This window comes from Platichthys flesus, chromosome 1 (assembly GCF_949316205.1).
Source record: "Platichthys flesus chromosome 1, fPlaFle2.1, whole genome shotgun sequence".
Lineage (NCBI taxonomy): Eukaryota > Metazoa > Chordata > Actinopteri > Pleuronectiformes > Pleuronectidae > Platichthys > Platichthys flesus.
Window position 1 is genome coordinate 18987043 of NC_084945.1, and position 15167 is coordinate 19002209.

The 15167-nt window shown below is 42.6% G+C and overlaps 1 protein-coding gene across 3 annotated transcripts in view; it reads right to left on the bottom strand.

Annotated features, from left to right (window-relative positions):
- tln2a (talin 2a) overlaps positions 1–14434 on the bottom strand; it is a 91523-nt gene extending 77089 nt beyond the window's left edge. For 2 of the 3 annotated variants that reach the window (XM_062388030.1, XM_062388005.1), the window contains exon 1: positions 14283–14434. The gene's annotated coding sequence lies outside the window, so the exon portion shown is untranslated. Of the gene's footprint in view, positions 1–13851; positions 14002–14282 lie in introns of those variants that run through there. The other variant, XM_062388021.1, reaches the window with a different exon arrangement.
- Positions 14435–15167: the final 733 nt, after the last annotated feature.

A 15167-nucleotide genomic window follows, 5' to 3' on the forward strand; every position in this document is an offset into this window, starting at 1 on the left:
CTGGTCATGATACACCTGTGTATCGATTTTTGTGAAGATCGGTCAATATGAACACGTTCCGGGGGGTTCGGGTGCACCGTTGAGCCATTTTGTGACGCCCATTGAGAATAATAATAATAATAATAATAATAATAATAATAATTACAATTTCAATAGGGCCTCCCACTGTCAGTGCTCGGGCCCTAAATATCACTTCATATCACACACTTATTGCCCCATTTCGCATCATCCATCCTGCCTGAGGTCTCCAGGGTAGCGAGCTGAGGTTCAGAGATGAACACTCAGGACCTGGTCCAATGTGTCAATCAGGTCCTGCTGGTCGTGGAGATACCAGCTGCCAAGTGGTTGTGGCATAGCAGAGCAGCTTGAATCAAATCCCACTGTCACGCTCCCCGGTAGAGTATGGTAGATACTGAGCTCTGGTTACAACACCTGGTCACTTTGCTTGAAGCCCCTTACACCAATGGGATCAGAGATCTCTGCATGGATGTTAAAGTATATAGTAACGAGAATGGCACTTAGAGCACATAACTCTGCCAAGGCCGAACATCCTACACATGTAGAATTAACATAAAAGAAAAAAGGAAGGGATAATAAATAATACATTTATTGTTAAAAAGAATGACCATACCCTGCAACTTGTTTGAGAATCTTGCCTAAAGCGCTCAAATCTCATTGTCTTATCAAGTTGACATCTTTGAATGCATCTTCTTCATGTATGGCTCCTCTTTTTCATCTTAAGATTGTTGCATTCTTCCGTTTTTTGCTAGAAACATCATCAAAGCGCCCACTCGCTCACTGGGAATGTTTGCAGACAGCTTCCATATAATTAACTAGGGGCCTGGCAGGAAAATGTAAGAACAATGTCTTTGCGCAGCTTCGGTGTTGTCTTTATTATTGAAATTAGGGCTGGATTCATAATTGAAGTTCAGCTGTTTTCTGGAAGTAGAACTATTATTGCCTCATGAAGGGAAACGGCACAAAAGAAACTCGATTGTCACATAAGTTCCCATTTGATTAAAACCTCAGACAAATGAGAACAAATATTTCCCTATATACTATTCAACACATATGGCCTGCCAATGTGCTCGCTCCTCAACGTTTCCGAACAAATGGCCCATAAAAAATGCACAGGCAGACTCGGAAGTGAGTACATCATTTACAAGACACAATAAATCATCAAAGCCCAGTTTAAAAGGCAGCGTCTCAGTCTGGCAGTCCTGCAGATTAGGACAGACCGGGCCTCTTCATGAGCTACTGACCTAATCTTCTTTTGCATCTCAGCCGTGGAGATATGAGCGTCCACTAATCCGCTCATTGGGTGCACAGCTGCGAGGAGACATTTAACTATCCACTGTAGCCGCGGCCGCTCTGGCCTTCAAAACCCAATTTAGTCAACAGCTATATGGATTGACATATATTTTAATTAGGATAAGGACTGCTCTGCAATCCCTTATCTTTTCCATTTGCTGCTGCTTTCAAGGTTTTTATTAATGGATGAGTGCCTCTCTGCGTGTGACACTTTTTTTCCCCAAAGCCCTTTTGGAAAAGTTTACCACAATTCCAGGGCAAGTTGACTTGATAACAATTCCAGGCAGGTAGGACAAACGGCAGGCAGGAGACCCAATTAAAAAGCAGGCTGGTGGCAGGGCAGAGGCACCACATGAGGAAAAACATGACCTGGGAGGTACACTGCTTTACAAGGCTGTGACCGCCTATTGTGGATGAACAATCCACCGACTCCAAGCCCCGTTTTGCCATGTTGACTCCAAAGTGAAAGTCTGCCTGCCCCCCTTCGTTTGTCAGTTCTATTGTTGGGAGCCACTCCCATTTCACCTAATACACATTAAACACTCTGCATTGTTTGAAGGGCCATGGTGGCCAGGGCAGGCACACAACAGTGCAAGCTTGAACACTGACTTCTTGCCTTTAGAATCCAATCCTTCGACGATAGAAAGACGACTTGAACTGCACCATGGTTCCATCTCATTTGAATAGCAAATAGTGACTTTGCATCTAAAGAAACAGGGTAAAAGAGCAGCTCCACAATGAGTCAGCAGAGCACCCGCTGGGCACCACTGATAATCTGCAGAATTGTTGCTTCAGCCATGTAATGCATGTTTAAACACTCATATTCAACAAATCCCCGTATAGAAGTCTTATATTTCTTTAAGAGAATATATATATTTGCAGTTATAGGACTGATTGGACACTTTTTTCCATCATAAAACATGAATACAATCTTCTGGTTCAAATCTGACTTAACACACTTTCTATTTGTGGAAAATCCCACCTGAAATCTGCCATGTTTCTGTTTGAACTCTTTTTAACCTGCAAATTGGACAGGCATTATCTGATTCGATTAATAATCTAATGTAACTATAACAGAGATAATCAAATGGCACAAAATGTAGGTTACAGCATTTGCTCTATTTACAGTGTGAAGGAGTAAAGTGAAAAATGCTTTTCAGACTGGTTTCCCTTCATAAGTCGCTGTAGTAAACAAGTTGAAGCATTTCAGGCCAACGATTTCTCATGATGTGTCCTTTCAGAGGCAGTTAAACGAAGGTGACCAATTTTCAGTTATGGCAAATCATGCACAAGGAGACAATTGCTACTGCTTCCTGCTGGGTCAGCAGACTGGGACTGATTCCAAAACAGCTTTTTTTTTTAAGCAGAAATACCATGACCGCACCAGAGACAGGTACAGGAGGGAGGAGAGGAGGGATACAAAGTCAATGCAGTGGTAGATTTAGTACGGTACCAATTGTCCAAATGCATCCTAAATACAATTTCTGCAATGCTGTGCTCCGTGCTTAGGCTACTAAGAGCTTAAAAGTGTAATTCTTAGAATGAGAAACTATTAATTTAACATGTGCATGTCAACCGAGACCAAAATTGTAAAATTCAGTAGAAAGAATAATAATTCAAGCAAGGCAAGCCATATATTTTGTTAAACCTTGCACTTATGTGTCAATTGACTGTTTTGGACCAATCACAAACAAGTGATCATTGCTGCAGTAAAGGTTAGGCTAGTTCAATTAGCTTGTGGTGGATAATAGTCTAGTCACTAAATGAGAGGGTGTCTGACTTACACTATAACTAACAAACTTGGAACTCAGTCTTCAAAGGAGAGACATCGTTCAATCTTGTTGTCAAGGAGGCAAGGGCTGGGTGGTTGGGGAGGGCCCCCCCCAAAGTAATTTCCCTAGGGGTGTTCTCTGCACAGGGGAGATAAGTAACCCAACTGAGGACAAGGCTGGCATTCTACCCTGAGACCAAAAGACAAAACGCCCGAGTCCATCTGAAGCGGGGAATCTGACAATGCAGCATTTGTGACATTGCCAACTAGAGAACAAGCTCCCCATAGACATTCTTGTATGAAATATGGTGCACAACAACTTTAGAACTCAAAGGATTAATATAAACAATCTGATTTTAAATTGGCAGCGCAGAAGTTACTGACTTACATATTCAAACTAGGATCAGAAGTGATTACGTAACCGTTTGCAGAAATCTGTCTCAGAAAATAAGCATACACCACTTATGAATCATCAAATCCTGCTGTTGACTTTAAACCTCAACAAAGAAATACACCAGCAAGTGGAAGGTTAGGTTGTTCAGCAGCATGCAATTCGTGTAGAGTGCATTCAATGAACAATCTAATGGTGAACGTAGAAAGCTTCGCATTGCAACTCTTGACTTAGCATAACCTACACCACTGGCTTCCACTACCCAAATGATAAGGATACTACCAATGAAGATGAGTCTTATTATTGTGCAAATATAATGCGACATATGGTTGGACAGATTTGGCCCATGGAGAAAAGAGCTATTTCAAACTATGCTGTCTTAACCAGCATCACATCATAGAGACCCGCTAAAAATGAATACTGCTTACAGATACAGATACTTAATGCAGGATAAAAAATTACTCAAATACCACCTTTAACAGGTGAACAGTAATTTATAGGAAGCAACTGCAAATAACAACAACCTCTTAACACTATACTACTGTGAAACAAGGGTATAATGTTATCTTAGGTCGGGGCAGCACGTACGTAAAACTAAAATGTTCCTTTGATTGGGCCTTGTTTGGATGTGAGCATACAGCAGACGGCCAGGACACGCCTACCAAAGCTGTGAGTTGAACTAACAGAAGAGCCATCTGCAGCAGGTGGATGGCCGCTCTCCAACAATCCTCCATTCCTCATAACTCTACTGACAACGTCCACCACACAAAGTCATTGGAAGACAGCTAATGTGACCACTGTATCCTTGTGTTGAGCTGCATTAGCCAGCCCTGCCCATAGCACCACACACAAATAAAGGGCTATTTTCAACCACTTGATTAACACGAAGCTTTCCACATGTAATGCAAGCCAGCTGCCCTGCTCATAGCATCGCCATAAAAAAAACGGAGCAGTGTTTACAGCTCTACATAGCAGAGTACACTCTGTTTGAGTGGTCTTCTGTCTTCTTCTTGCTGTCCCCATTTCTACTGAGAGAGGCCTGGCAGCATTCCCATGAACTCTCCCTTAAGTAATAAACAAAGAATTGTTTCCCTTATATAGCTCTATTCAAGATCTGCAACCTCCACTAGCAATATCTCCGGCCTGCAGAGTGGTAGGGATTCCAGACAGAAAGGTTTGGGCCAAGGGCAAGGAGCTCCAACAGTATGATTGTGTAACAGTCATACATTAATGGTCAGTTACAGTGCTGCTTCTGGTTCCATCCAACTGCAGAATTTTGCAGTGTCACATAAGATTTGTTAAAGAGGGCAGCAAAGTGAGACACATCCAACACAAAAGTATCTGAAAATAGAAAAGGCGTCACATGGACTAAAGAGTTTTTTTGTCATGGGTCAGCAGATTTGAACACAGCTGAAGCTGTCCAAAGTGCTGTACAGAGAACATAAAACCGTAGAGAAAAAAAACAAAAAGAGACATATCAACAAAAGAAAGGAATTAGGGACAAATACAGAATTAAAAAACTTAAAAGACCAGTGAATAAGTTGTCTTTAGCCTAAGTTGACAAAAAAAAGAGATAGAGGGAGCAACATCTTTATCTAATGGCAACCCACACTAACAATTATGGATCAACAATACAAGCTCTGATGCCTTTCAGTTTTTGTTGGAACATACTTTTTATAATAAAGTAAAAGATGGTGAATATCGTCTGTAAGTTTGAAGGTCATCTGCTCAAATTAAGTTCCCAACCACCAGGAGATGTTAGCAGTGTAACAAGAGAGACTTTTTTTCAGATCTAAGAGACACAGGGGCTGTGCGCAAGTTCCTCAAAACCCCCCAGGCAGTAAGAATCACTCGATTTTATTGGGAGAAACATCTATGAAACAAGATAGTATACGTCCTAATAATATTGCCATAAAGTAGCATGAACATGCTAAATAGTACTTGTCCCAGGATGAATCCTTGATGGACCCCGTAGGTAGGAAATAAGAAGATGAAGAAAAACTGACATATAGCCTCAGAGAACGCCTTAAGTTAGAGAAAAATCGTATATCCTAATAACCCTGTTGTTAAACATTTAACATCAGGGTTATTAGGATATAGGATTAGGATCAAGCGTGCAGCACTAAATCAGTCTCTGCTCTATTTTTGAGCAGAGACTGGACAAGTGTTTGTTTGCTGGAAGATGCAGGAAGAGCAACAGCGGCTGGGCAAGCGTTATGAACACGAGGGACAATTTTATAAAACATATCTCTTACAAGTGTGGGCACTAAGTCATGACAGGAGGTTGTAGGTTTCATATACATTCCTTCGTGTCTCAATCAAGACGTGGTAACAGGCTGCAATTGAGGTGGATCATTTTTCAACCAGATTGCCTGACAAGAAAGATTGAATCGTCTAGCCCCTGATGGGATTTAAGTTGAGGGTGTCTACACCCCCGGAGAGCTGAGCAGTAAGAAAGAACAGAAAAGGTAACTTTCAATTATATGATAATCTGAGTAATATTGTCTGAGAAACAGGAATAATAAGCAGGTGTTCTGGTAGTACAAACGTATGGTGTCATTGAAGACAAGAGGCATGTAAACCCTTATGACGATTTGGTAATGGTTATACCTTAATATATGGTTAGCCTTATTTTCTACAACGTGCATGAGAACGTTAACCGTGGGTTAACTTGCACAACATTTTCACAGGAGATTTGTGAGACGACCGAGTCTGCTCCCCGAATTCTCGGGGTTATTATCAATCTTGATCTAATCAAACAGACTCCCTAGTGAAACATTGAGTTGGAAGATGATAAAATAGGTGTAATATTTAAAGCCTGACTTTTAATAGAATATTCATTTTGGGTTACCATGTTAATTGTGAAATAAAGCTTTAGATTTGTAATATTACTAAATGGATGAGAGCTCAACAGGCTGGACATGTGGCAGTGGCAGCAGTCAGAAGTATCACAGTTCCGTCATCCTGTATCATGATACAAGATCGTGGACGTCTCCGTCTCAGTTTCAGAGTCGTTACACCTCCAGCCAAATACTCAACCCACATTTCATAATGGGAACGGGAGAACAAAATACTGCCAAATCCTTCCGGAAAGTCATCCTCCAATACAACATGATGTAATGTAGTTTCTACCCTTCAACGAAATTTGTTCAACAGCCTCACACACCACACTGGGGAAATTGCAGCTCCTCTACCAACAGGTTGGCTTTACATTGGGGGGGGGGGGGGGGGGGGGGCTGCTCCCCAAGTTAGCTGGCGAACATTTGTAGCAAGAATTTATCCTTATGGGAAAACCAAGAATAGCAGTCCCGGGTTGCCGGACAGCCGAGGGGGAGCGAAGGGGTGGGATACATTTCCAGCTCTCCTCAGAGTGCTCCTCACTCAGCCCTGCTCAACGAAGCTCCGAGCTGCTCCGCACTCACTTCCTGGGGAATTCCAATGCGGGGTTATTTTCACATACGACGGCGTCACAGGGACAAAAATACTTTGATGAGTGATACAAATGTTGAAATATGTCAACAAACAACAAACATGTTTAAGTAATGGGGACACCATCTGCTCATGACTTCAGGAATAGATGTTGTTATAGTCTAAAAGATCTTCAAAGTGACAGAGGCAACTCAGATTCTCTAATCTTTAAAAGACATGGGCAGGGAAAAGTTTTCATAGGCTGAACCATTGAATCCCGGTTCAGTCATTAGTTGCAGATTCAATTAACCCTTCTCAAACTAATCCCAACCTGTTTCTTTCCTCCTGTCACATTGTGATCAATTGACGCTGTATGACATATTACACATTTAGATCTTAGCAAAATAAGCGTCATGCTTTCTTTTGTAGGACTTGAGAGCAACAGTTATATGCATGTAAACTTTGGATCGCATTCCACAAATAACTACAAAGATTAGGAATTGGCATTTAGCAGGTAATTTAATGAGTCAAAAATAAATGACTTTCCATGCGACCACTTGTAGAGGAGAGAGTGTTGCGTGTTTCACTTTCAGTCTACAGACCCTCGTCATCTGCCTGGCGAAGCAAAGCAGCAATCTCTATTTAATAGGCATGCTCCTTTAACCTTTAGTCATTTACTGCATTTCCTGGTTTCTTTGGCAAGATCATACAACCCCCCCATGAAAAAGGAAGAGGGGGTAAGATGGAAAATTAATTTTACTTGCGAGAGACATATAAACTAAGTGTTCTGAGAGAAACGCAAAAATTACAGGGTGTCATGTAGTAACATGGATCAACAGGGTTTACACTCTGTACAGTGTTCTTATGAATTGGGAGCAGCAGACGCCTGATTAGGTTACATTTCTGCCCTGGTGACTTAAGAGGCATGAGTCTCGAGGTGGCGGCCATGGCAGCAGGGATTTCTGCCAGAGATGCAGTCCAGTAATAGCTGAAGAGCTCAGCTGTAACCTGAAACGTCTTTCGGAGCAGATACTCTTTCAGCCCGGGGCCTAATGATGGTCCGCTTCGGCCAAATCCCCTTGAATTTACAGTGGCTTTTGCCAAACACCTAGTAATCAGCGTTATATAGTATGATTTCTCTATTTAAATATGTAACAGTACGTTTTTACAGTAGTGCCACGAGAAAAAAACGTTTCATTATCGCAAAACATACGAGTGGAACATTAAAATAAGAGCAAAGTCAGTGATGATGAACTGGATATAAGTACTTATTTTACCAGAATAAAAATGGTAATGGCAGTAATATAATCATAAACAGCTTTTTTAACTACTGTTTGCTTATTTATAGACAAAAAACTGTAACGTATCCTATGACGAGCAGGAGGCTAATAAAGAAACCACTTAACATTCACAAATAGCTGGTTTTTCATTACCAAGTGACAGACTTTAACAGGAGCCCTCCTCTCGATTCACCACAGGGAACTTTAAAATGTAATGTCATATTTAACTCTCAATTATGTTCTTTAGTGAAGTTTAACGATCTTATGAATTCTGTTACACACACTGCAATCTCAATCCCAGTGTCCTGTTTCAGCATGTCTGTATTAATAATATGTAAAACATATCAATAGATCTGAATCAATAAATAATCTGTGGACACAAAAAATATCCATTAGATCTAAAATGGTTGTATTTATTGCATTCCATTGGCATAACAGTGCAAATGAACAATTACATTAGAAACGCCCAATAAGAAGAAGGCTGAGCTTCCATCCCCTGTCACTATGACAACCATACTGGATGCTGCTGCTCCAGACTGATCAGCATGGGCAAAATCATTTTGGGGATTTTTAAACCTGACTAAGGTCCACTGATTTACGTCACAGCACACACGGAGGCTGCTGCGGGGAAGCACTTGCTCAGACAGGCTTCTATTCCAGATTCAGACTTCATGTTTAATTATAGACTGAAAAAAAGTTAAAATCACAGCAATCCAGACAGAGTATTAAAATCAATCAATCTGCAACAGCTACGAGTGTAGACCTAGTTCTACATGTTACTTAGGGTCCACCAGTGTATTGGCTTTTATTAAATGCTGTGTACGTTGCATGGTGGACTGAGTGGGATGCAGGCAAACCAGAGCTCAGTGGGAGGTGGGAAAACACAGAAAGTAGAAGGGAGTTGCACAGAAGCCTCTGCTGCATCCGCCCAGTAATGACTAAGCATCCAAAACTCACACATTGTTGTAGCTAAATCCAACTACATTCATAATGATGAGTCCCCACTGAGAGATTTTCTTCAGGGAATACAAAATGATGTATACACGTATTAAAGTTGCCGCTTCTGTCATCATCTCAAAGTGCATTATTGTTAATGTAGTCATTTTAATGCAAGACAAAACATCTGGCCTCCGAATTATTTCCTCTACTTAACTGTGTTAACTGTATTATTGATTTATTAACAACTCCTAAAACAAACAAATGAAAGTCATCACAACACCCGTTGGACATTACCATTTCAACTTTGTTCACTTGCGTCAATGCAGATTGACCAGAGGGACAGAATCTTTTTCTAAACTTGAACATCAATATCTTGATTTTCCGACTGAATGGGCTGCCCAGGCTTCATTTTAAATTTGAGCCTAATAAAACTGTGACACTTGAATATTGTGTGTGCCGACCACATGTTGCTCACTACAGAGAGCCTCTTTTAAAATGAGATTGTGGCAAGAACAAAGAACAGTGTAAAGTGATTCAATGTGTTTTCTGTCTGATAGCGTCTGAAACCAAGCAAGCACTGACTGCTCACACACACACACATACACACACAAGAAAGTCTCCTGTACAGGGGCCCTCTGTTTCTCACAGGAGGACCTGCTAGGAATCTTGTGATTTAACTCTTATGTTTAAAAGGTACACATGCCTTGGCTTAGTCACAACAAAGTGTGAAATTCTGTGATATTGTTAACTTGAACTAGGCCAGACATTCCTCCACCTCCATTCATACACCCCCCCCTCACCCGGCAGCACTCTCCGCACTGAGCACAGAACAGTCCCAAAATGCGCGAAGGCATTCTGGAAGGTATTTAATATGCACAAACTGAAGAAACACCTTTGGTTAACATAGTAAAAACAAGTGTGCATTAATAAAAGATCAAAGATAAATGGTGTATATGGTGTAAAATAAACTCAAAGGATTAGAGGGTGGAAAGGACAGACTCCACCACTACCAAGTTATTAGCAGAAAGTAAATACACTGAATATATATTGCAGAAAACATGTCCACCATTTGTAACATCAAAGATGGGGTTTACTTTCATCAAAATTGTAGGGATATAAATAAGCGTCTGTTATGAAATGATTCCGTCTGATTCCGATGAATCCACTATGTGAGGGATAATTTTGTCAGTCCATCACTAAGGTTGAGGAAAGTGTGCGTGTGTGTGTTTGTGTTGCATGAACAATATGTAACATCAGCCTCTAGGGGTCTCTTCATACACTGGATGGGCTAGCCAGCAGTATTAAGAGGATATGCCGGAAATTGGGCGACCAGTATGAAATGTTCCATTACCTTGAATCGATCAAGGGATTTCTCTGAGACATTTTGGATAATACAAGAACACAAGTCAAAAATATCATAACATATATCCAGTTGTTGAAGAATTCTCACACATCACAGTTAAAATTAAAAGCAATGCTGAAGAACATCTTAAGCCCTGTATGGCATACATAAGCTAATTTATGTGAAGACATGTTTGCTTATTCAGAGGACCCATCGGATCAACAACACTGGGATCAGGTTGGAGTCAGAGATCACAGAGGAAAACTCAGGATTCCCCTAAGTCCCCTAAAAAGGGGAGTCCAGAGGAGTCCCCTATGTCCCCTAAAAAGTCCCACAATCTACAAATAACGGCAACCATAAATTGATCTGTTCACTTTTATCATTAAAGTTTTATCTTAATTTCCAGCAAGTCCAATGGGACATGATTCACAAAGTGTTGAGGATTTAATGAGGTCATGAGTCTGCTGAGACCTTCCCTGAAAAGTAATCTTGCAAGTAAAGCTGTTCTCCTCAGTCACATAGGACCATTATCCCTCCAATAAACAAACTACAGAAAGTATTTTGCCAGTTTTGTCAACAAAACACACCCTAGTTATCAACACGGCAACAACTTCCATAAAAAATAAATAAAAGGAATGACCAACTGGGAGCTACACTGAGAACCATGAACAGAAGACCAGGATCCTTCAGCAAGCTGTTACTGTATTAACAACAGGTTATTCATATTTCAGAGCAACTTTGGAACAAGTGTGAAGGGATTCTGACAACCAGATGTTCTACTAACAATCTGACTATGTCTTTTGCATACAGTAACGTGTGAGTCACTTTATCTGATAGACAAACTGTACGTAGAGCAATAACTGCCACAGAGCTGGGCCTGACAGCAAACCATTGGCTCCCCTCCATCCGTCCAGTGCATTAGCATTGTACCTCTGGTGATTAAAGTGTCATTATGGGCTGCTCATTACTTCCTCTCTGTGCTCACAAGTGACAGCAGAGGCCTATTTCCATGCCGTGAAAGAGACAGATCAATAAATCAGTGATGAATCTACCACCGGAAGAGATCGGCCTTGAAGGTCCTTTACGAACCAGACGCACGTGGCCATCGAGGTTTAGTCCCCTCGGGCCTTTCAGAGCAACATCATCATCACAGTATCGGTTGATTATTCTCTCTGGGATGTGTGTGTGTCAATAACGTGGTCTCAACATGTGTGGAATCCATCGCTTCTCTTTGCAACGCTAAATAACTGAGCAGCTGCAAAATAGAGAGAGAATGTGTTGATCACTCTGCTTTGAGAAGATTAGTCACACACTGCTAATGAAAGTATCATCATACTGAAGGTCAGTGCAGCCGCTAATATGATGAGGAGGGAAAACAAGCATTTGATTGCCCGTTTTGTGTCAGGGAAACACCAGATAAGAGTTTGGTCAGTTTAACAAATGACGTGCCGCCGCCGGTGGCAGGGCTGCATACCAAGCAGCATGAGCGCCGAGCAGATAGCAACACTTTAACTATGTGGCCTGAGAAAATGACATTTTCACAGAGATGAAGCAGAAGCGTCCCTGATCAGCACAGGAGAACAAGAGGCGGCTTCATTAGACGACGAAGAGCTGCCATTTTGAAAGGACAGATCTCAACAAAGGGCAACTTAAAGAAACGATGACATTCTCCTCGCTGCTGCAATTTTCTCCACACCTTTACCAACTATAGATTTTTTGTGGGGGAGATAAAAAGATATATTTAATGACTGCCGAGCGGCCCGGCAAGAAATGCCACCGTCTGCCACATGGATCTTAATATACAGGAGTGATGTGAGACACACCTAAAAGGGATGTGTAACAATCAGGGCGCTCGCTCCTGAGGCAACAGACACACACACACACACACACGGTCTAGGCAGCTGGAAGGCGAACTGAGTGTGTATATGTGTGTGTGTGCGTGTGTGTGTGTGTGTGTGTGTGAGAGAGAAGAGGGGGCTGAATGGGTGAATGTAATACTGTGACGTAAAGTTGAGTGGTCATCCAGACTAGAAAAGCTCGATATAAATACATACCGTTTTACTTTTGCTCATTAAACTGCCAAAGAAACATCCTCGTATATCAAACCCTTCTTGCAGCCACCTCTTGCGTCGCCGGTGTCCCCATCTCGTATGACCTGTCACGTCTGCCTCCCAACCAGATCACAGGCCACACACACACACACACACACACAGCTATCCTTGTCAGAACACAACTGACACTGTGGACGGTCTCAAACAAAATCTCACCACTAACCTCAACCAGAACCTCGGAAATGACATTTGGCCTCATTAGGATCAGGTCTACTGGTCCTGACTAGATCAGAATTTCCTCTGGAGAAGGTCCCTAGAGAGGTCAACTTAGTGACTCACTTACCTTTGTTTTTTTCTTTCCACATTCTAACCCCCTCTCCTGTCCCCTAACCTATAGGGGCATTTCACACAACAGAGGGGCACAGATACATAAATCTGTGCCTATCAACACATGTGTCTGTTTAAATGTATCAACCCCGAACTTAACCCCAAAAGCCCATAACAATGTGAGGACCGGCCAAAATGTTCTCACTGTGTAAAAATGTATGTGGTGAAAATGGTCCTCAAAAAGATATAAGCACAAGTACACGCACACGGGCTCACTGTAATTTACTGGCTGCTCGCTGATACACGCACGCACACACACACACAGGCTGTAGTTATCCCTGTGCACAAACTTGGCACGTGATTAATCAAGTGATGTGAGGACACGGTTGATGAACAATAATAAACAGAGGAGACATGTGATCGGTATAAACTGTGCAGAGGACCAGAGCCGCCCCGGTCTTCCTGTGAAGGGGTGTGGCAGCCATCCTCAGCTCATCCAAATGTGCTGTACAGCCAAGAGCCCGGTGCCGCAGTGTTACCGTGCATTATTGTCTGTATCATGTTCCACTGTCTCGTGATCTCCTTGGCCGTGGTCGGCACGGTGGCAGAAAGGCAGCCACATGCACAACACGCTGGGAATAAACGCCCACGGCTGCAAACATAGGTCCCCCCCCCCCACACACACACACAAACACACACAAGCTGGGTAATGACTACCAGTGTGGTGGAGCAATAGCGGCCACGCATTGCACATTTATCTGCGCGCCTTTCAGACAAGGCTGCGCGTAAAATCAGCCAGTAAAAAAGAAAAGTTGGAAACAATCGCCTGTGGCAGCTTGATGGTAAGTTAACATGGCGGAGTGTGATCTCCTCTCCGGCCGGTGCAGTGTAACTGGGGTTAGCCGCCCCCAGCCCTGCATGTGTGAACTCTGTCTGCACACCCACCCACCCAACTGAGCCTCCACGCGCTCCATGCTGCGATCCTGCCAGTTCAAATTGTTTAAGAGAAAAAAAAGACCCTCTTTACGCACCGGGTGAGCTCCTGCTGCTGCAGCCCCGTGCTCTGTGAAGTCCACCCCGAACCGAGCCGCTGCCACCGGGGGAGTCCGCCCGATCACAGGCTCCACAAGTTTGGATGATTGAAACGAGCGGAGCACAACTTATGGCAGCGAGTCATTCAATGAGAAGAGGGCGAGCGGAGGAGCGAAGACGCAGAGGGAGAGAGGGAGAGACAGAGAGAGAGAGAGAGAGAGAGAGAGAGACTCCCATCCAGCAGCACGCAGGGGTCTCTCTCTCCCTCTCTCTCCTACACACAGACACACCGTGCAGTTTCATTCTAAAGCGAGAGGAGGGTCAGACACACACATTTGTGTGTGTGTCTGTGTGTGTGTGTGTGTGTGTGTGTGTGTGTGTGTGCGTGTGTGTGTACCACAATAAACAGATTAGCGGCTTGTGCACCTACCTTCAGATCAGGTCCTGTGCTGGAGCATTTCACGCAGGTCCGCCCGGAGAAGATGCACATGAGCCGACACACAGAGCCGCTGCTCGGCAGGAAAAATATCCTCCTCCGCGATCAGGCAAATATCCGAGGGGCCGGACCGTGTGTGTGTGTGTCTATGTGTGTGTGTGTGTGTGAGTGAGTGTGTGAATGAGGAGGGGGGGATAATCCTACGGTGGGAAAGAGGAAATGCGTCATTATTAATGGACCACATGCTTTGTAGTCCATTTACTGGTCTCCATGTCAACGGGGACTACAAATCATTGATGGATTAGAATTTCTTATACTTCAAACAAAGCACGTAACATGAGACATTCTCAGCATATGTCGTTTTTTTAATTGGCAAAATAGGACCCCCGTTAAATGTAGATGCAATATAATAAAAATAACTAGAACTGGCTCTGGCATACTTAGATCCAACACTACCATTACGAAACCACATTTAAATCCACTAGATCGGAACATTTATTGATTTGCACCAAATTGCACACATTCATAAACATCAGTCCACTAAACGTGCCCTTTTTTTTCATCAAGATTTCACCATGAATTGCTTGCTGAGAAATCAACGAAAATGTTTAAAAAATCTATCTCATAATGTTTAAGAAAAAGATAAAGAAAGAAAGCTGAATCCGTACTAAAATGTTATGGATTCTTTCTCGACCCAGAAAGCATTCTTCCTCTGAATGTTGTGGTAATATGACCTGTAGTTGTTGTGTTATCCTGCTGAATAACAAACAGACAGACACTCATAGACAAAAGCATAAGAAAGAAGGGAGAGAGAATGAAAGGCATCCAAACACCTTCTCATACATTTGAGATGAAATTTAGAAAAACTCATTTCTGCCA